The following is a 21,304-nucleotide window of genomic DNA, read 5'->3' on the forward strand; positions in this document are numbered from 1 at the left end:
ATGTTGAAAGTTATGAGTTCTTTTAATCAGTTTAAATGCCTTATTTCTATTTCTCAGTGCTTCCTTACAATTATCATCCCACCATGGTATTACTCTTCTTTATTCTTTCTTTACTCTTAGGAATGGATTCTAATGCAGCTGATATTATACCTTAATATGCTGTCAAGTGTTTCTATGTCCATTCCATCACTGACCTGACTTAGATATCTATCACTTTTTTCCAGAAATTTCTCCCAATTGGCTTTCTCAAGGATCCATTTCCCACCTGTTTTCTCTGTGACCAATGAGACAGACATATTTATCTTGCACCAGATTGGGTAATGATCACTCCCTACAGTTCCTTCTTGGTACACTAACCAATCACACACTGATGCAATGGAGTTTGATACTAATGTAAGATCAAGCACAGACTCTTTACGTGTATTAACATCAATTCTAGTACTACTGCCATCACACTAAATACTTCTCATCTAGCAACTCCTCTATTACCTGACCATTGATGTCTGTTCTGTCACTCCCCCATAATACATTATGTCCATTAAAATCACCGCACCAAACAATGTTACTACTATTCTGCCCTTCTATCTCCTCAAGCTTGTTTAACTCTAGGTCTTTTGCATGGATTATAATAATTCACAATCACCAACTCTTTCCTTTCAGCCCATACTTTTACTGCCATACACTCTTGTTCACTTCCTATACCTAATATTCTATAAGGAACACCTTGCTTTACATAAGTTGCACATCCTCCTCCCCCCTCTCCTGTCTCGCCTTACTGCCACGTAACCATATAAAACAAAATCCAAAATAGGTTTTAACCAGGTCTCCTGGATACACACAATATCCGGCCTTTCTCTCCTACTAGCTGTAAACTGCCTGAAATCTTGTGCATTAGCAATTAGGCTTCTTTCATTCCATTGAAGAAGTAAAATTATTAGTAATATCAACCCACACATACTGTCTCTTGACTTGACTATACCCTGAGTTCATCGTTTACTTCCCATTTTAATCCTGTCATATCCAAATGGTGCTCTGCAACTTTCACGATAATCTGAATCCTTTCAGTTTTAGATTTGATCTCATAAGTTGTGTTTACCACTCCTGCTATAAGGGTCACCAATTTCTTCTTCTCTATCCATGCATTCTTCTTATCTTGCTTTTCTTTAGCTGCCACTTGCTCTTTGCTACATCCTCCCTCATTCATTTTCTTCTGCCCTGCCAAAATTGGCTGCCTCAGCATGAGAGCATTTTTCCTTCACCCTTATCTGCTGCACCTCCACCTCTTTTTTCAACACTTCACATCCCCAGTACGCTACACTGTGGTTACCTCCACAATTACAGCACTTTAGTCTCACTCCATCTCCACATTTTCCGTATATTCACGTTCCCCACCACACCTTGCACATCTTCTTTTTCCTTTGCGCACTTTGGCCGCATGCCCAAACTCCTGGCAATTGAAACACCTCATAGGTTTTGATATATATTCTCTTACACTGTATCTTAGAAATCCAAAATATAACTCCTTTGGAGGCACCTTATCCTCAAATTCTACCAGAATGGTTTCAATCTCCCTTTTTTCTGCTCCCCTTGTCATTCTTTTCACACTCTTCACTGAACTATTCCTCACTCTCAAGTTCTCCACTAGCTCCTTCATATTAACACTGAGGGGAACTCCGGAGATCACCCCCTTGCAACCATTGACCCTGTGTGCTCCAACTCTTGCAACTCTGGACACTTTGACTTTCCCAACATTAGTCACCTTCATTGCCTTCTCCATCTGCTCTCCGGTTTTACATCCTATCAGCAGGTTTCCATCTCCTAAAATTCTCGCATGGTTCACTTCCCCTACTTGCCCTTTGATTTTTGTTAGCTTAAGTGGATTGATTTTCTTTACTCCCCCTTCCCCCTCAAATCTTACCACTACATTTAGCAATTTTGCCCTTGGGCCCTTCTCCTCAACTTCTCTTCCCTCACTTCCTGATCCACCTACACTAGACCCACCTCCTTTCTTTCTCTTCCGACCCTTCACCTTGCTGTTCTTAGTCCCTCTCCCCACCTCTTCCCACTCAAACTCCGTGCTATTACTGTCACCATCAGTCTCCCTCCCTGCCATCCTATCAGAGTTTGCAAGGAACCGTGTACGCATATCGTTCTGGACTTATACAGGCCATTGGTCAATATTCCCACAGAATGTCCCCCACAACACCCCAGCAGTTCGCTTGGTCGCCCCTCGGACCAGAACCCAGCCGCCGCTTCTGACCGCGAACGTGTGCTGTCATTCGCGCGCGCTTATGACTGTGGGTCGCGCCACTTCGGCATACTAGTTAGTAGGTTAATTGGTAGTTGTAAATTGTCCTGTAATTAGACCATGGTTAAATAGGTAGGTTGTGGATCATTAAGTTGGAGGCTAAATAAAACAAATTGCTCCATGCCTTCACTTTTGTAACCTTTATGCCCAGCTAAACTTTCAGTCTCTTGGGCTCTTGCTTTCCCTTATCTTAAGCTTTTTGAAACTAAGATTTAGATAGCTGCATTACACTGTTACACGAGGAATTCTGCAGATGCTGGAAATTCAAGCAACACACATCAAAGTTGCTGATGAACTTTGCTCTCAAACGCATCTTCCCCATTTCACGCACATCTGCTCTCACTCCATCCTCCTGCCACCCCACTAGGAATAGGGTTCCCCTGGTCCTCACCTACCACCCTGCCAGCCTCCGGGTCCAACATATTCTCAGTAACTTCTGCCACCTCAAACAGGATCCCACCGCTAAGCACATCTTTCCCTCCCCCCCCGCCCCATCTCTCTGCTTTCCGCAGAGATCGCTCCCTATGTGACTCCCTTGTCCATTTGTACCCCCATCCCTCCCCACCAATCTCCCTCCTGGCACTTATCCTTGTAAGCGGGACAAGTGCTACACATGCCCTTACACTTCCTCCCTTACCACCATTCAGGGCCCCAGACAGTCCTTCCAGGTGAGGCGACACTTCACCTGTGAGTCGGCTGGGGTGATATACTGCATCCGGTGCTCCCGATGTGGCCTTCTATATATTGGCGAGACCCCACGCAGACTGGGAGATCGTTTTGCTGAACACCTATGTTCTGTCTGCCAGAGAAAGCAGAATCTCCCAGTGGCCACATATTTTAATTCCACATCCCATTCCCATCCTGATATGTTTGTCCATGGCCGCCTCTACTGTAAAGATATAGCCACACTCAGGTTGGAGGAACAACACCTTATATTCCGTCTAGGTAGCCTCCAACCTAATGGCATGAACATTGACTTCTCAAACTCCCGCTAATGCCCCACCTCCCCCTCGTACCCCATCCGTTATTTATTTGTATACACACATTCTTTCTCTCTCTCCTTTTTCTCCCTCTGTCCCTCTGACTATACCCCTTGCCCATCCTCTGGGTTTTTTATCTCCCCCTCCCCCTTTTCCTTCTCCCTGGGCCTCCTGTCCCATGATCCTCTCATATCCCTTTTGCCAATCACCTGTCCAGCTCTTGGCTCCATCCCTCCCCCTCCTGTCTTCTCCTATCATTTTGGATCTCCCCCTCCCCTCCCTCTTTCAAATCTCTTACTAGCTCTTCCTTCAGTTAGTCCTGACGAAGGGTCTCGGCCTTGAACATCAACTGTACCTCTTCCTAGAGATGCTGCCTGGCCTGCTGCGTTCACCAGCAACTTTGTGTGTTGCTTGCCCTGTTACAGTTGATTTTTTTTATTATATTACTTTTTGCATTTTTGTAGATTTATTGACACATTTCACCTTTTGTTTTTATCTCCATGCCAGGTGAAAAATACTGTTTCCTGTTGCCATGTTTGCAATTTTGTAAGACTGAAGGTGTTGCTTTCAGTGAATCTGATTCCTAGGCTTCTGACTTCTTAATATTTGCATTCTCTATTCAAGTTTAAGCATTTTGTTTACAAAAATATACCAACTTAAATTCGTTGTTAATTTTAGTATTTCCTTGCTGTTAACCACCATTCATATTTTAATATTTTCAATTTTGATACCATTATATTCTAAATCTTTCTGAAATCATTCAAGTATGAGGAAGCAATCTTATGGTGACTTTGTCATCGCCCTAGGAAAGTGAGTGTAATGTTGATTTCCTTTATTTCATTTTGAATGAAAACGGGTTAACAGTGTTGAAAGATCAAGTAGCATGTGTGCAGAGAAACAAGTTTCAAGTTGGTGCCCTTCAGAACTGGAATTTTCAGTTTTTTAATTTGCCACCGCAAAAGTTATTAAATGCCTTTTGCTGTCTCACATAGACAAATTAAAGTTTTTAAAACAATGTGTGCACTCTAGATTACTGGATTCTTACTATATTGTCTTAAAATAAATACATTTGGCAGCTGTCTGCTGCTATACTACAGCTTCACACTGCATCAGATATTTCCATTTTGTCAGGTACTCTTAGTCCCATTCTAAATGTCTTTTTGTTTTTGGCCCCATTCACAATAGGTTCCAAAGGTCCATTCAACACCTAGAATCACAAAATTACGGAACTCTGAAGGCACACTTGTCTTCCAGGCTGTGTCCTTGGCATATCAAAAAGCAACTGGTTGTGAGGTCCTGAGAGTGGGTCCCATGAACCAAAGTCAGAGTGTATCTCCAGATCAGGGTCTTCATAAGAAACCCCAAACCCTGAAAAGGGAAAAAAAGATATCAAAGATAGAAATGAGTTGTTTCCGAAGATGCAAGCAAAGGAGTTGCTGTGTAGTGCCATCTTAACTTTGTCTCACCTTCTTCAGGAGAATGGAGTTTCCCTCCCTTTCCTATTGATGCTGCTGTCACCCACATCCCCTTCATTTCTTGTACATCTGTGCTCACCCCATATTCCCGTTGCCTTAACAGCAATAGAGTTCTACTTGTCCTTATCATCCCATCAGCCTCCACATAGAACACATTATTCTCCACAACTTCTGCCATCTTCAAAGGGAGCCTACCATTAAACATACTGTATCTTTACCTCCTCCCCCCTCGCACTTTCGACAGGGATCACTCCCTCCATGATTCCCTTGTCCATTCGTCCCTCCCCACTAATCTCAGCAAAGAGCCTAAGTGCTACACCTGTCCATACACCACCTCCCTCACCTCAATTCAGGGTGCCAAGTAGTCTTTCCAGGTGAGCCGTCACTGGACCCGTGAATCTTTTGGGATCGTCTATTATGTCCAATGTTCCAGATGTGGCCTCCTCTACATTGGTTAGACCCGTCGTAAATTGGGGGACTACTTTGGCCACTTCGGCACCATCCACCACAAGTGGGACTTCCCAGTGATCAAACATTTTAATTCCAATTCAGATTCTAATGTGTCTGCCATGGACTCCTCTTGTGAGGCTAACCTCAGTGTGGAGGAGCAACACCTTGTATTCCATCTGGGTAGCTTCCAACCTGATCCTGTGAATATCAGTTTATTTGTTTATTTAGTTTTAAATCCCTTCCAGTAAACAAATTCCTCCACACCCCATTCTCTAGTCTCCACTCTGACCTTTTACCTCTTCTCACTTTCTTATTACTTACCCCTGGGTGCCCTCCTTCCCTTTCTCCTGGGTCCACTCCCCTCTACTATCTGCTTCCTCCTTCTGCATCCTTGACTTTTCCCACCCACCTGGCTTCAGCTATCACCTTCCTGCTAGCTTCCTTCTCCCCCCCCCCCACCTTTGTGTTCTGGCATCTTACCCATTTCTCTTTTTTTTTGTAATTATTTTTTATTGAGTTTCATCACCGAACAAACATTTCCATAAGATGTATTTCAGATATATATATATCATATTTGTCACAAATCTCCACATAATATTTATCTGAGGTATACACTTATAGAAAGAAGAGGAAAGAAAACAATCGAAAGAAGTATGTGCAGAGTAGGGAGTGATTTTTTTTTACAACATATTGATTGTGAGAATAAAATCAGGCCTATGAGGTGTTATGTAGTTAAACCATTTTTTCCAGTATGAATAAAATTGTTCTAACTTCTGATCAACAGATGTTGTTATTTTATCTTCTCCATTTTGTAAATGTCCATTGTAATTTCCATCCATACATTTAAAGTTGGGCTCTCCTGAGATAACCATTTCCTGGTAAGGGTCTTTTTACCAGCCACCAGCAGTACATTCATTAAATATTTATATTTATCATGAGGAATATACCCAAAATATATGGTCTTACTCTCTGGTAGTAGATCATTGAAATTTGCAGAATATAACTTAATTGATTTGCTTCCTGAACAAATAAGAACCAAGAAAAGTGAATAATAAAAAAAAGTAACGAAGGTGTGGTTCCAAGGCTGGGGTCTCTAGATGACTCTGGGTTGGGCTAGAAGAAAAGACTACCTGTGGGGGATAGCCCCTCCTACCTGTGGGTTGAGGGCCCCCGCTGCAGTACCTGTAAAAGTAAGTTAAAAAAAAACTATGTCCATTACATAGAAATGATTTCCCTGTGTATTCCTCCCATGCATATATTCTCATTTAGGTGGGGGAAAAAGGAATGAATAAATGAATTTTTAAAAAATTGAGTAATATAAAATCCACATTATAACACGTATTTCTTGAGATAGGTATATCACTGTCTATTTTTGCTTCCGTTTAGTTTACCAGCACTTTTAAAGTTAGCCAAACCTTATGGCTCTTCTGGAGGAGGTGAGGGCTGCCCTCAGAGAACTGACAATCTCTTCCTAAAATCCTTCTCTCGTCCTGTTCCTGTCCCCTGCTTTCTAGGTTCTTTTACTATTTTCCAAGCAGCTTGGGACAACTGCTCAGCCAGACTTTCCCTTGGTTTGACCATGCTAATGGACAGGCCTCTGGTGTTCATGTCTGTAGTTGCCTCCTCCACCGTCTGGTACAGTCACATCCCTTCTTGGTAAGATACCCTCAGTTTAGCAGGGTACGGGGTTTGGAATTTAATCTCTTCTTGCTTTAGTATTTGTTTCACTTTGGAATATTCCTTCTGTTTCTGTAGGACCACTGGGTGGGGGGGGGGTAATCATGATTGAAGTTTATTAACTTCCCGTTCCAAAACACCTTCTTCTTATCCCAGGCTCTTTGTAGAATCTCTGCCTTGCTCTTGAATGGAAGGAATTTAAGCACTATGGAGCGCGGTTTACCTTCTATGTCTCCGGGGAGGCTGCTGGACAAGCGAACGATGTGCCCTTTCAATTTCAATCTCTGTAGTCTGAGGAATCTCCAGCACCTCCTGCAGCAGCTTGTCTACAAAGTCCATCATCGACAATCCCTCTATTCCTTCGGGAACATTATAAATCCTGATATTTTTCTGTCGTGATCTTTCCTCCTGGTCAAGCAATCTCCCCATTCTTGCCCCCCTTATCAGTTCAGATATTTTCGAAAGATCTTATATTTGATGGATTAATGGGACAAAATATGCGTTTTTCCGGAGGAGCTGTTGATTTAAGCTGCCATTCTGGACGATGACGTCACTGGAACCTCCCCCTTCCCCCTTTCTCAGCCCTGAAGGAGGATCTCAAGTAGTCGACTATCTGTTAATTTCCATAATTACTGCTTGATCTGAGTTTCTCCAGCATTTATGTGTGTTACTTTTTGTAGGATTTTTTCATACAAGGGCACTGCTGTTCCATACCAGGCTGTGATGCAACCAGACAATATATTCTCCACCACATAACTACAGAAATTTGGTTGGGATTAGACTAATACACTGCAAAGTCTCTTCCAGGGATGCCTACCATGAAGAAATTTAAATTTTCCCTTCGAGGGCTCGGTCAATCCCTCACTGCTCCCCCACTGTGATCTCTGCTGCCCTCCAACTCTTTGACCATGACCTTGTATTTCTCCCTCCCTCACCTTCTTACCCTGACTTCTCATCTTTTTCCCTCCAGCCCTGATAAAGGGTCTCAGCCCGAAAAGTCGACTTATTACGCTTTTCCTTAGATGCTGCCTGGCCTACTGAGTTCCTCCAGTATTTTGTGTGTGTTGCTATAGAAGTTTGTCAGAGTTTTAAATATTATGCTGAATCTTCAAAAACTTCTAGGGAATTGGAGCCACTGCAGTGCTTTCTTTGTAATTACACTTGGGTGCTGAGCCCAGGGTACATTCTCTGAAATGACAACACTGAGGAATTTAAAGTTGCTGACCCTCTCCACCTCTGATCCCCTGATGAAGACTGACTCATGGATCACTGGTTTCCTCCTGACTTAAATAATCAACTCCTTGGTCTTGCTGACATTAAGAGAGATGTTGGTGTTCTGGTACCACTCAGACAGGTTTTCAATATCCCTCCTATTATATGTTGATTTATCTTTACCTTTGATTCGGCAGTTAATCAGCACAGATCTTTAGTGTACGTAACCCATCTGGGTCAGATGTTTTCCATGGATTCACCATCTTGAAGGATGCTTTCAACGTTGGCCTCTGAGTCTGAAATCACAAGGTTATTGAGGCTGTGGGAGTTTGTGAAGGTTGCCTCATTTTTGACAGTCAAAGCGAGCATAGTTTTTCTGGGAACTCCCAGTTGTCGCTTGATATATATTATATATTGATTTATCTTGTTATATATTGTCCTATTGTTTTAATTCATGTCCCATAAACCATGTCTTAAATCCAGTCAGTAAATCCGAAAGTTACAATGTGACAAAAACAATGTGTTGTATTTTCATTAACGCATCTTTAAGGTGTTTTTATTGTCATTTCGAAGAGCCCTGATTTTGTGTAAGAACCTCTCGTGTGTCACCCTGTATTTTGAAATTTCAATTATGCTTCAACCAGTACGCATTCAAAGTGCCTAACAAATGAATCAAACATTATTTATCCTTAAATATTCATATTAACTTTTCTGAATCATGTTTATACTTTGTGTTGATTTTCTTTCCTCCGCAGGTCCCTAATGTATAGCATTTCCTATTAATGCCAATGTCAGGCCAGCTGGTTTATAGTTCATTTTCTCTTTCCACTTTTTTCCTTCTTGAAAAGTAGAATTAGATGAAATGGAAGTGAAATTTCTTGGTCTGCATTCTCTTGGCAGTTGCTCTTTAATATATTGGCATTGGAAACTGAGATGAGGGAATATTTTGGAAGTTTTTTTTCCAGAAGTGGGAAGAGACGAATTTGTATCAGTTAAATGGATGACTAAAACAAGAATTGTGACCAGATGAGTTAAATTGTACATATTCTATTAAATTTAATGGCTTTGGATTTATAGGTTTTGGAAACTGAAATCTCTGAAATACTATCTTGAATAGCTATTTTGTAAGGTGTTCGGAGGGGAAAAAGGTGCTGAGAGGCCAAAAAATAATGTCAAAGCGAGTCAAATTTGCATGGGTGGGAGAAATTGGCCGGAAACATAGATGATTAAGATTTGAAGTTTCTAGTCTCAGTTTAGTCCAGAAATAGGCAAGTCTTCAACCCACCCACTCATCAGAGCCAAACTCCTGATGCACTCGTGTTCTGTTCGCAACTTTAGCTATCTTACAATATGAGCTCTGTACATTCATTCTACTTTTTTTGTAGAAATAGATCTGAGTATCAGTCCTGATTTGTTCCATTCTATTTCAAGTGAAAGTAATTTTTTGGTTTTACTTTTCTGTTTTCTAAGTAATGTGTTCAAATCAAGCCCTATTTTCATATTAATATAAATGAAGCATCCTTATCAAATGATTAGGATATCCAAATACACTGCATTCATTGGCTTTGCTTTGTCTTGTGTGCTAGTTACTTAAAGAACTCATTTGTTAAGCACTATTTCTGCCTGATAAAACTTTGTAGATTCTGTTTAATCATTATCCTTTGTGTGCTCTGATTTATAATACATTTTAGTAATCCTGACAAATGGTATTATGCTAAAGGGTCTGTAGTTCCTTTTCTCTCTGCTTCTTTTCCTGAATAATAGCGACACTTTTTCTCAATCCAGTGAAACTGGCATAGAATTTAGGGAACACTGAAAGATTACAGCTTGTCTCTACCATCCCTAAGTCATCACTTTTGGAATTCTGTAATGCAGCCATCAAATCCATTAGTTGGAGTCCTTTTTGCTAATTATGCTTTCTATTCATAACTTAGTAAAGCTATTAACTCATTTGCAAGGTACAAATTATTTGGATTAACTTTTATCAGTTTTTGTTCTTACTCAACTTATTAAATAATGTGAATGGTTTCCTCTACATTTATTTATTTCTATTGTTAGATAATATTCCAATCTAACTTGATAAGTAGGTTCTCAAAATGGATATAACATCCTGACACTGCCTCACACACTTTTGAAATTAGCTTTTCCAAAACTGATTGTATTTGAGTTCTCTCCAGTTGACAAAGTGAGATTACTTTCGTGCTAGGAAGCTGTATTAAATGTGGAAGATAATACAAATCGGCACTTGTTAGACACTGAGTCTAAATCTTTAAATAATTTGGGAGAAGGAGGGCATTATTTAAAGTAGTGTGTTTGAACCTATCAAATAGCATCCTCTTTGTTTCTGATTTATTTTGGGTTTTCTTTGCTTTCTTAAGTGTAAATGCAGCAGGTGCTATTTTGAAAGCGCTAGTAACCAACATTCCCACATTGAGCAACTCATTTTGCATTCTCAAAGGTGTAGTTGTGGGAAGTGATGGAAGCCAAAGTTGCACCTGACTCTGTCTTATACATAGAAAGAGTCATTGCATCAGTGCTACTTGGAGTCCCCTCCCATAACACTTTTTACAAGGCATTAACATCTGCATTGTTGTCACTTCCTGAACCAATGCCTAAAATATTTTAGTTTTGCTGCTAATTTCCACTGTGGTACCATCACAGAATCTGATCCCAATTTCTTCATCTCAGAATGTAGGCTTGTGACAAAATCCATTACAAGCCTGCAGACACCTACAGATTCCTTGAAGGTGCTTCCTATAAGGATTTAACTGGATCATCTTCCTGTGTCTTTGGTCTAAGGAGAATTTCCAGCCAGGTGCATTTGAGATGCCTTCCTCCTGAACCACAGGTTCCCTTTCTATGTGGATGAAGTAGGCCTAGACCACATTTCATTTATCTCCCACGGCTATATTCGCATTTCCTCCTATTCTAGACATAGATAGGAAGGTGTTTCTCTGGTCTTTGCCTTTCTTTTGCTCCTTTTCTTTTTAGCTTCAGTTGGCTGCTGTTCAGTGATGCTGTTTTTAAATGAGATTCAAATCCAAACGTAAGAATCTACAGTTTTTGTTAAAGTTACAACTAGAAATACTCTCATTTAAATAAATCTATTCCTGTAGTGCGTCTTTTTTTCTGAAATTCATGTCAGGTCTTCTGGTATCCAATTTTTCCCCACTGCTGTTCTTGTCCTCTTATTTGTAGCCAAACCTCTCAAACAGACTTGTATTTTGGACTTAGTACTTTATATCAGCAAAGACCTTTTCTCGTAATTATCAGGAACACTTTGAAATGAGTTGCAGGGAGTCCTCAGTATGTTGTGTTTAGATAAAGGTGATAAATTTTCTTGCTGACTTTTATCACTGTTTTATATTAACAATCCAATATTCATATTTTAAAATTTGATTTCTGAATTATCAGATGAATTTGGTGTGTATGTCTTTTAAAAACTTGAATCAAATTACTTTATTCCTAGTATACCGCTGGTATTTTCCAAAAGAGTTTAGTGTGTGCTTAGCTAGCTGTAGTATAAAATTGCTTCCATCATTAACAGTCTTAGTTAATTTTGAGGTCAGAAGTTCAAGCTCTATTTCAGTTGAGGCTTCATTGGACAATTAATTAAAAGCCTTTTGGCTAACTACTTAAATTAAGGCTCCATATCTCTCTAGAATCAGGGGTTCCCAACCAAGGATCCATGGACTCCGTGTTTAAAGGCGTTGGTCCACGGCATTTAAAAAAAAGTTGGGAACCCTGAATCTAAATGTTTTCAATTAATTATTCATCTCACAGATTTTTGACTTTGCTGTGTGCAAATTGATTGCAGCATTCTCTTAACATCAGTTTATTTATATTATATATAAATAATATTTATATTATAAATAAATAGGTTAGGATGCCTAGAGATGAAATGGTACTATAATTATTCCTTGATAATATGAAGTTTATAGTTGGTTTGCTCCAATTGAGTATGCAATTCAATTGCAGCCAACTATTTTATAGGTTTGCTGAGTATGGCCACAGGAAAATGAACCTCAGGGTTGTATGTGGTGACATTTGTACTCTTATAATAAAATTTACTTTGAACTTTGCTACTGACTGATCTCTGAAATGCAAGACATATTAAACTGCTATCCCATGATCTTTTAAAGAAAAATGGGCAAGAAGATTCTTGAGCAATATTGTCTGTCAATCAACATCACTAAAATAGATTATCAGCTCATTTTATTGCAATTTGTGGAAATATGCAAATATAGAGCTTTATCACCTAAATTTCAGTGCACTTCACCAGCATCTCATGAGCAGGAAACTGCTCTGGGACATGAAATTCATGAAGGCTACAACGTAAAGCCAAATTATTATTTTTCTTTTCCATCTGGATAATTGTTTCAAGAGATGCAGGTTGTAGCAAGTTCCACGTTCCTGTACAATAATGATCCCCTGAAATTTTTTTAGGTTTGTTCAAATTTTGGCTCTTAAACTCTGCCTGCCTGGCCACCCCAACTGCAGGTGGCCCTATTCATCAAGACAACGCAGAGTATATTTTTCACAATTATTGTCCAAATTAGGAAGGCTGGAATCTATCTTTACTTCTGGACAGAATTTTATAATGTGAAGTGTGAGGGTTTGTTCATATTACTCCCATATACATTTTGAGCTGATTAGCTGTTTTCTTTATAAGTAAATACAATCTGACAATTAGAATGTTTACTCTTAGAAAGATAGAGGTTGTATTCCCTTGGACTGATTTTAAATTATCAGTTTTTCTTTCCAGATTGCTGAATGAATTTATACAAGTGCAATATTGATGTGGTTAACAAAAATATTATTTCATTTTACCAAGGACAAACAAGAATACATTGAATAAAGTCAGCTTTTGAGTCATCTTAAATTGGTCCCTTCATATACTGACTAAAAGGATTCTGTCTTTTGCAAAATGTGCTTTTCATGAAGTTTAATGGTGGTATAAAAACAGTAAACAGTTTATTTTCTAATTTATTTGCCAATTTGTACCAGGAACGCTGTACTATTGTATAACGTTCTTGGTACAAACATCGCAAGATCTTCTAATTGTGTTCAATCATTTAATTCCCTAGGGAGTTTTAATGAGGGGATTGATTTATCTAAACCTAACCAGTTTTCATATTTGTTTTTACACATTATCAATTGGAAAATAGCACACGTTTCCCTACTTCTGTATCTAACAAACTGACTGTTTTATCCAAATAAAATTCTTTCACTAATCTTTATTTAGATATTGGAATATTTGCATCTATATAATAAGATACCTTGGGAACGGAGCCCAAGTCTATACACAAAATCCTTGTACATATATTACCTTGTACATATACCCTGAAAATAGTTTTATGTAATACTTTTAATAATTCTGTGCATGAAACAATGTGTATGTTGAGCCATTAGAAAGGTAAGCTCTCCTTATCACTACCTTGGCTGCCCAAGTGGGAAGTCAGTGGCTCTTTAGCATCACCATTTCCGACTCTGAATTTATGTGCTACGACTCAGCAGTCCTTGTCTTACACTAGTTTATCCCACGTATGTACTAATGCAGCCATTCAGCGTGTTAGATTTTCATCAGGAATCATCTTGGCAAGCTCATCAATATATTTCTTTGCTGCTTCATAATCAGGAGACGCTTTATCACCACAAATCTTTAACATTTTAGTACCATGACTTTTTAAAAATTTCTGCAGCCAGCATGTTGAGTATTCACAATTACCTTCAATTTTCAGTTTGTCGCGATAAACCTTTTTCATGATCAGCATATTGTTTAGTGATATGTGTTTACTCTGAGCTAGTGAGCCCACTTTTTCAATTTATGATTGAGATGTGCATTTTTTGCTTTATGCAGTGTTTTTCTGTGTATTAACTTTTGCTCATTACATATGTGAGGTCACATCTCAGAACTGTCTGTGGTACGCATTGCCTGGGAACCTTCCTAGCACCTTGTAGAATTTTCCATTTGTGATGTCATGTCAGCAAGATTTCAGAGGTTTTTGGATTTTGGCACTTCAGATAAGGGGTGCTCAACCTGTATAATACTGTTCTGTATACTTCTTCATTACTTTGCGTTAATTTGAGTGAAAGAAAGAAGAGTGAGGATATTGTTACTGCATTTATCAAACTTCTTGCCAGTAGAGGTGTATTTTTTACAAAAAGCAGAGGGATGAGATCCTGCAAGCATATTTTAGGGAGCTAAGAAATAAGTTTAAAAGTAGGACCTCAAATTAGTAACTTCAGGGTTATCTCTCCATGCCTGTAGTAACAAGAATAGAAATAGGATAAAGCAAATCAATGTGAGATTGAAAGGAGAGTACAATTGGGAGGGTTTTAGATTTCTGATTTGATGGAGGAGACTGTGGGGCTGGTGAGACCTCAGGAGGCCCACATCTGATATGTGGCAGAATGGGGTTATCTTAGTGCACTTCATGGAGCATTAAAACTGGATTAATGTGGAAGAAAACAAAACTGGAAGTGGAAGCTAGCAACTTCATAAGCAAAATGTGACATCAGAAACACAGTTAAGGAACAAATAGGGTCAGCATATTAAAAAAAAAGTTCACAGTACATTTATTATAAAAGTAGTAGTTAGCCATTCATCCCAAGGGATCATGGGTTTACGCCTCTGGTGGTCTGTGTCCTCTCCAGGGCGCAAGCCTGGGCAGGAAGACCCAAAGAACCAGCTGCTGCCCCTGTAGCGGGTTTCCCCCTCTCCATGTCGCTGATGTAATCCAAGGGAAAGGCAAGCACCAATACAGCTTGGGACCAGTGTCGTCACTTTGGCAACCTCTGCAAAGTTGTAAACAACAGATTTTTTTCCTTGGCATTTACTCTGGAAGCCTTTCCCTTGGGTGGGTATGGCCACAAAACAGCAGAGATTTAAAATCAGGGTTTTCCTTCTCCTAGGCAGGCTGCCGTCCAAGGCTGACAAGCCTACCTGCCCGAATTATAGAAGTATGAATGCTATATTCAACCTTGAGATTCGCCTCCTTACAAGCAGCCTCAAAACAAAGAAACCCAGTAGAATAATTTAAAAAAGACCATCAAATGTGCAGGAAAAAAATCGTGCAATCAACAAAAGCTAGGAAACAACTGAAGTTCATGAGCCCACAGCTGTTTGACCAGTCATCACTGCAGATGATTCAGTAGTTGCAGGCCACAGCCTCAGTTCACCGCAGAGACGAGTAAACTTCGCAGAGCAGCCAGCTGAACTGGATCGTCCCACACCTCTGGCCTCAACATTCTGACCTTTTCAACCTGGCCCCGTGCTTAAACTGTCCAAACCTTGGGTCATTCAATCTGGCCCCATGCTTAAACTGTCCAAACCTTAGGTCATTCTTTGCTCTTGGATCCAGGCCTTGTCGCTTTGCTGTGCTCTAGGGCTCAGGCCTCAGTTTGGCTTCTATCCACCTTTCCAATTAGGCCCAAAGTTTAAATCGATCAAACCTCAGGCCTTTCCTTACTCTTGGGCCCCACCGCCTCAACTCTGCCTCACTTCCATTCGCTTTGCCTTGGTTCTACAACATTGAATCGCCTCCACATCCATTCTAGCAATGGGCAAATATTGACTTCATTCCTCAGGTTCCGCTGCCTCAATTCGGCCTATACGTGCCATGCTACGTCACAACCTTTGAGACTTAACACTGCAAAAATGCCAGGTCATACAGGCAATTCAAAATCTCAGTTCCGAAAGGGAAGTTACAGGCTATTGATTGTGGTGATTGTTTACCAGAAAAAGTGTGATTAATGAATTAGTAGTTTTCTTTGTTTTGTTTGCCACAGACAAGAAGTCGCTGTGCTTCACCAGCACCATCTTAAACCAGAACTAAACATGGCAGTTGATTTGACAGCACAAAGAGCCCTAAATTGGTGTGTCTGATTACCATTACAGAAACATAGCTGGGAACTAAATATTCTAGAATATTTTACATTTAAGAAGGACAAACAAAAAGAACAAAGAGAGAAGATGTTATAAGGGTTGAAATCTATACAATAGTTGGAAAGGGTTTGACAGTTCATGGTATAGAATTAAAATCTAGGTGAAATAAGACCATAAGACATAGGAGCAGAATAAGGCCATCTGGCCCATCGAGTCTGTTGCGCCATTCAATTATGGCGGATCCTTTTTTCTATCTCCTCCTCAAGCCCAGTTCCTGGCTTTCTTCACGTAACCTTTGATGCCATGTCCAATCAAGAACCTATCAATGTCTGCCTTAAATACACCCAATGACCTGGCCTCCACAGCTGCATATGGCAACAAATTCCACAAATCCACCACCCTTTAGCTAAAGAAGTTTCTCTGCATCTGTTTTGAAAGGGCACCCCTCTATCCTGAGGCTGTGCCCTCTGGTCTTAGACTCTCCCACCATGGGAAACATCCTTTTCGCATCTACTCTCTCTAGGCCTTTCAATGAGATTTCTCACCCCCCCCCCCCCGCCATCCTTCTGAATTCTAGTGAGTACAGATCCAGAGCCATCAGACGTTCCTCGTATGATAACCCTTTCATTCCTGGATAAAGGAATGAAAGCAGAAAATGGAAAACAATGGTTTGAATTGTTTATAGATGTCAGTAGTTGTGATACAAAAAGCATCGAAAGGTTATTGACAAGTTAAATGAGTGGGCAACAATGTGTCAGACTGAGTACAGCATGCACAAATGAAATACCTTGTAATCCATTTAAGAAAAAACAAAGATGTCAAGTCTTTTTTCCAAACAGAGATTCAGTGAGACATGTATCAAATCATTGAGAGCTAACCTGCAAATTTACAAGTCAATTAGGGTAAAACAGCATGGAAACAAGCTCATTCATGCTGACCAGTTCATCTATCTGAGCTAGTCCCATTTGCTTGCATTTCTCACATTCTTCAACCTTTTTTATCCATTTACCTGTCCAAATATCTTTTAAAGTAGGAATTAAATTAAGTTAGGAAAGTAACTTGTATGTTGGCCAATATTGCAAGAGGATTTGAACACAACAGTAAGGATATCTCGTCTTTCCTAGAGTATTACATGCAGTTTTATTTTCTGTAAATATTAATTAAAGTTATAAGTGTTATTGCAGCAGCGCAGTAATGAGGTAAGACTGAGTAGACATAAGGAAGAGAGGAGGCCTCAGTAAAACATGCAAAATTCTTAAAGAGTATATACAAGGTGAATATTTCCCTGGCTCAGGAGTCTGAAAGCAGGTGCTATAGTTTCAAAATAAAAGTTAAGGTAAACTAAATGATTTCAACTGAGCATATCAGAAATCTGCTGCTGCTACATTCTGTCATGAAAGCTAGCAGATGATTAAATAACCAAAGCAGGAAAAGATTCATGTTACCTTCATCCCATTTTCCAAATGATTGGTAATGCTAGCACATGATGGGGGAAAAAGAAACAGTCTGATGTGTTTGCCAGATTCTTCAGATGGCAAACAGGGTGAACCATTTTATTCTCTTTTTAGAATCCTTATCATGAGAAAATTCAGAATTCAACCACTTCTGCAGGATATATCTAAGAAGAGCTTGAACCTACTTGATAAAGTAAAAGCTATGAGGATTGGGATCCATGCAGCCAAAGTAGATAATTATTCAAGTGTTCAAAGTTCAAAGTAAATATTATTAAAGTACATATATGTCAGCTTATTTTGTTTCATGTATACTCAGTAAATCCAAGAACTATAAATAGAATCAGTGAAAGACCGCACCTAGCAGGGCAGACAAACAACCAATGTGCAAAAGACAATAAACTGTGCAAATACAAAAGAATAAAAAAGGTAATCAATATGGAGAACATGAGATTAAGAATCCTTGAAAGTCTATGAAATTGAAAGTCTATGAAATAGGCTTTGGGAACAGTTCAGTGATAGGGCAAGTGAATGAAGTTATCCTCACTGGTTGAGAGGTAATAACTTTTCCTGAACCTGGTAGTGAAGTCCTAAGGCTCTGGTACCTCCTTTCTGATGGCAGCAGCAAGGAGAAAGCATGGCCTGGATGTTAGGAGTCCCTGATCATGGATGCTGCATTCCTGCAACAGTGCTCCATGTAGATTTGCTCACTGGAGGGGAGGACTTTACCTGTGATGGACTGGGCCGTATTCAGTACTTTTTGTAGGATTTTCCAAGGGCATTGGTGTTTCCATACCAGGCCGTGATACAACCAGTCAATATACTTTCCACCACACATCTATAGAAATTTGTCAAAGTATTAGATGTCATGCCAAATCTACCCAAACTTTTAAGGAAGTAGAGGGGCTGCCATACCTTCTTTGTAATTTCACTAATGTGCTGGGACCAGGGTAGGTCCTCTGAAATGATAACACTGAGGAATTTAAAGTTGCTGACCCTCTCCACCTTTGATCCCCGATGAGGAACTCCGGTTTCCTCCTCCTAAAGTCAGTAGTTAGCTCTTACTGACAGTGGGCTAGAGGTTACACACACACAATGCTGTAGGAACTCAGGATTTCCAGCAGCTTCATATTTTCTCTCGTTTGTGCTTGGGCTAGAGGTTGTTGATTTTCACTCTCCCTCTTACTATATGCTGATTTGGCCAACAACAATGGTGTCGTCAGCAAACTTTAATATGGCATTGAAGCTGTGTTAGAGCAGGGGGCTATGCACACAGACTTGTGGTGCACCTGTGCTGATGGAAATTGTGGAGGAGATGATGGTTTCTGCAATTGAGGAAATCGAGGATCCGATTGCACAAGGACGTATTGAGGCTAAGGTCTTGAAGCTTATTGATTAGTTTTGAGGGGATGCTGGTATTGAATGCCAAGCTGTAGTCGATAAAAAGCATATAGATGTATGCATCTTTGCTGTCCTTTTTATGAAAATTTTGTATCTATCCAATTGCTGGTTCAATCATCAGCACAATGATAAAAGATGCTGTCAGTGTCACTAATATTTAAAACTTCTTCATTTATAATCTCCTCTCCTTGGAGCTCCTTTGGATTTAGCAAGCAGTACTCAGCTCTGGACTTGGTTAGAGCATGAACAAAGGAGCTAAATTCTGGAGATGAAATAGGATTGACTGTCCTGTTATAAAAGCAATTTTAAGTCACTGTGGTACTAAGAAATAAAATTGAAATTAGCAAAAGCTCTGCTCTAACAGAAATCATACCTTGCACATGGGAAGAATGTTCCACTCTCAGGTTACCAGTGCAGGTGTTTCTTAGCCCAAATACCTTCAGCTTTTTCATCAAAAGCCTTCACTTGAACAGAAGGACCTAAGTTCAGATGTTTGCTGATGATCCTATGCTGCTTATTTCAATGATGCTTGTCTGCTGCAAGACCTGGGCAATAACAGCTTCTGGGCAAGTTATATTTGTACCATGAGTCAATAACCATCACCAAAAATAATCTGACTGACTTCATTTCGAGTTTAGCAGCATTGCTACCATTGAATTATACACTATCAACATTCCTCTGCCCAGAACTACTCAGAAACTTAATTTAATTAGTTGAATGAATACTGTGGCAATAAGCAGGCCAGAGCTCCAACAATTGACATACCACCTGACTTTGCAAAGTCTTTCCAGCATCCATAAGGCAAAAATGGATGTCGAGGCATTGAGATGTAGACCAGCAATCCCTATGGATGAGGCCTGGTCACTCTTAGATTGGTGAGTCCTCCAGGTCAATGAATTCTAGGATCAGAAATCTGTGTAGGCAGGAGGCACAAGGGCTGGTGACCTCCCAGGTTTGATCCTGGAGTTTGACATCTGGAATTCAAATTCCCGTGATTGGCAAGCCCTGTGGTTGATATGGAAGGTCAATTTCCACAAATCCCAATGAAGCCCCAGGTTCAACATATTCAGAAGTCAGAGGCCATTGTCTAAGAGTCTGGGCCAGGTTCTATAGGTTGGAGACTCCGAGGTGACTAGCCTTGTGGTTGGAGGTGTATCTGTGTGTGTGTGAATAGGTGGTGGCAATGTTCCTTCTAAGGTGTGCGTGTGTACAAAGGATTTTAAACTGCACACAAAAGGTTGTCACCCTCTACCTTGTTGGCTCGTTAGGTGTATTTCACGATCATATGCGATCACATTTCCGTTTCCAGTTTCTAATGCGACAGTGTTGACATCGTGGAGTTTGCGATGATTTGAGACTATAAGACAAAGGAGCAGAAGTCGGCCATTCAGCCCATCGAGTCTGCTCCGCCATTTTATCATGAGCTGATCTATTCTCCCATTCAGACCCATTCCTCCGCCTTCTCACCATAACCTTTGATGTCCTGGCTACTCAGATACCTATCAACCTCTGCCTTCAATACACCCAATGACTTGGCAACAAATTCCATAGATTCACCACCCTCTGACTAAAAAAATTTCTTCGCATTTCTGTTCTGAATGGGTACCCTTCAATCCTTAAGTTATACCCTCTCGTACTAGACTCCCCCATCATGGGAAACAACTTTGCCACATCCACTCTGTCCATGCCTTTCAACATTCGGAATGTTTCTATGAGGTCTCCCCTCATTCTTCTAAACTCCAAGGAATACAGTTCAAGAGTGGACAAACGTTCCTCATATATTAGCCCTCTCATTCCCGGAATCATTCTAGTGAATCTTCTCTGTACCCTCTCCAACGTCAGCACATCCTTTCTTAAATAAGGAGCCCAAAACTGCCCACAGTACTCCAAGTGAGGTCTCACCAGCACCTTATAGAGCCTCAACATCATCATTCATACACATCAAATCCCTTTCTTCCATCAAATTTTCAATTACCTTTCCATTTGGATCTGTAATCTGATGCCCCCATATTGTGCTATGAGCATTGAAATCTGCACACCACACTGCTTTATGTCTGTTTTGTCCTTGTATCTTTAATAGGCTGTCCAAATCAAACCTTTTACATGGATTGTAGTAGTTAATTATAACCACTCCCTCCCCTCTCTCCCACACTTCCACCACTATGTATTCCTGATCATCTCCTTTTTCCAGTACCCTATATGGTATACCTTGCTTGATTAACATAGCACAACCCCCTCCTCCCCCTAGATTTCTATCTTTCCTTATCATTGTATACCCATAGCCTAAAGTCTAAGGTTGGTTTCAGCCAAGTTTCCTGAATACACACTACATCCGGTTTTACAACCACTTCTTTAATAAAGTGCTTGAATTCCTGGCTATTGGCCAGTAAGCTCCTTGCATTCCATTGTAAAAATTTGGCGAGCGAGACGGGAGCCGGAGGGCTAGGAGGGCTGGGAGGCTG

The 21,304-nt window shown here is 40.2% G+C and overlaps 1 protein-coding gene and 1 long non-coding RNA gene across 5 annotated transcripts in view; one reads left to right on the forward strand and one right to left on the reverse strand.

Annotated features, from left to right (window-relative positions):
• The window catches only part of smurf1 (SMAD specific E3 ubiquitin protein ligase 1), a 147,280-nt gene that overhangs the window by 17,883 nt on the left and 108,093 nt on the right, over nucleotides 1-21,304 (forward strand). The gene's annotated exons all lie outside the window — the stretch shown is intronic.
• LOC134351361 (uncharacterized) lies at nucleotides 4,153-19,448 on the reverse strand. The gene is made up of 3 exons (XR_010019135.1): nucleotides 19,216-19,448; nucleotides 8,286-8,398; nucleotides 4,153-4,656 (listed from the first exon to the last, which is right to left on the reverse strand). It is a non-coding gene; the product is annotated as an uncharacterized LOC134351361 (long non-coding RNA).

The sequence above is a fragment of the Mobula hypostoma genome, chromosome 9 (genome assembly GCF_963921235.1).
Source record: "Mobula hypostoma chromosome 9, sMobHyp1.1, whole genome shotgun sequence".
Taxonomy (NCBI): Eukaryota; Metazoa; Chordata; class Chondrichthyes; order Myliobatiformes; family Myliobatidae; genus Mobula; species Mobula hypostoma.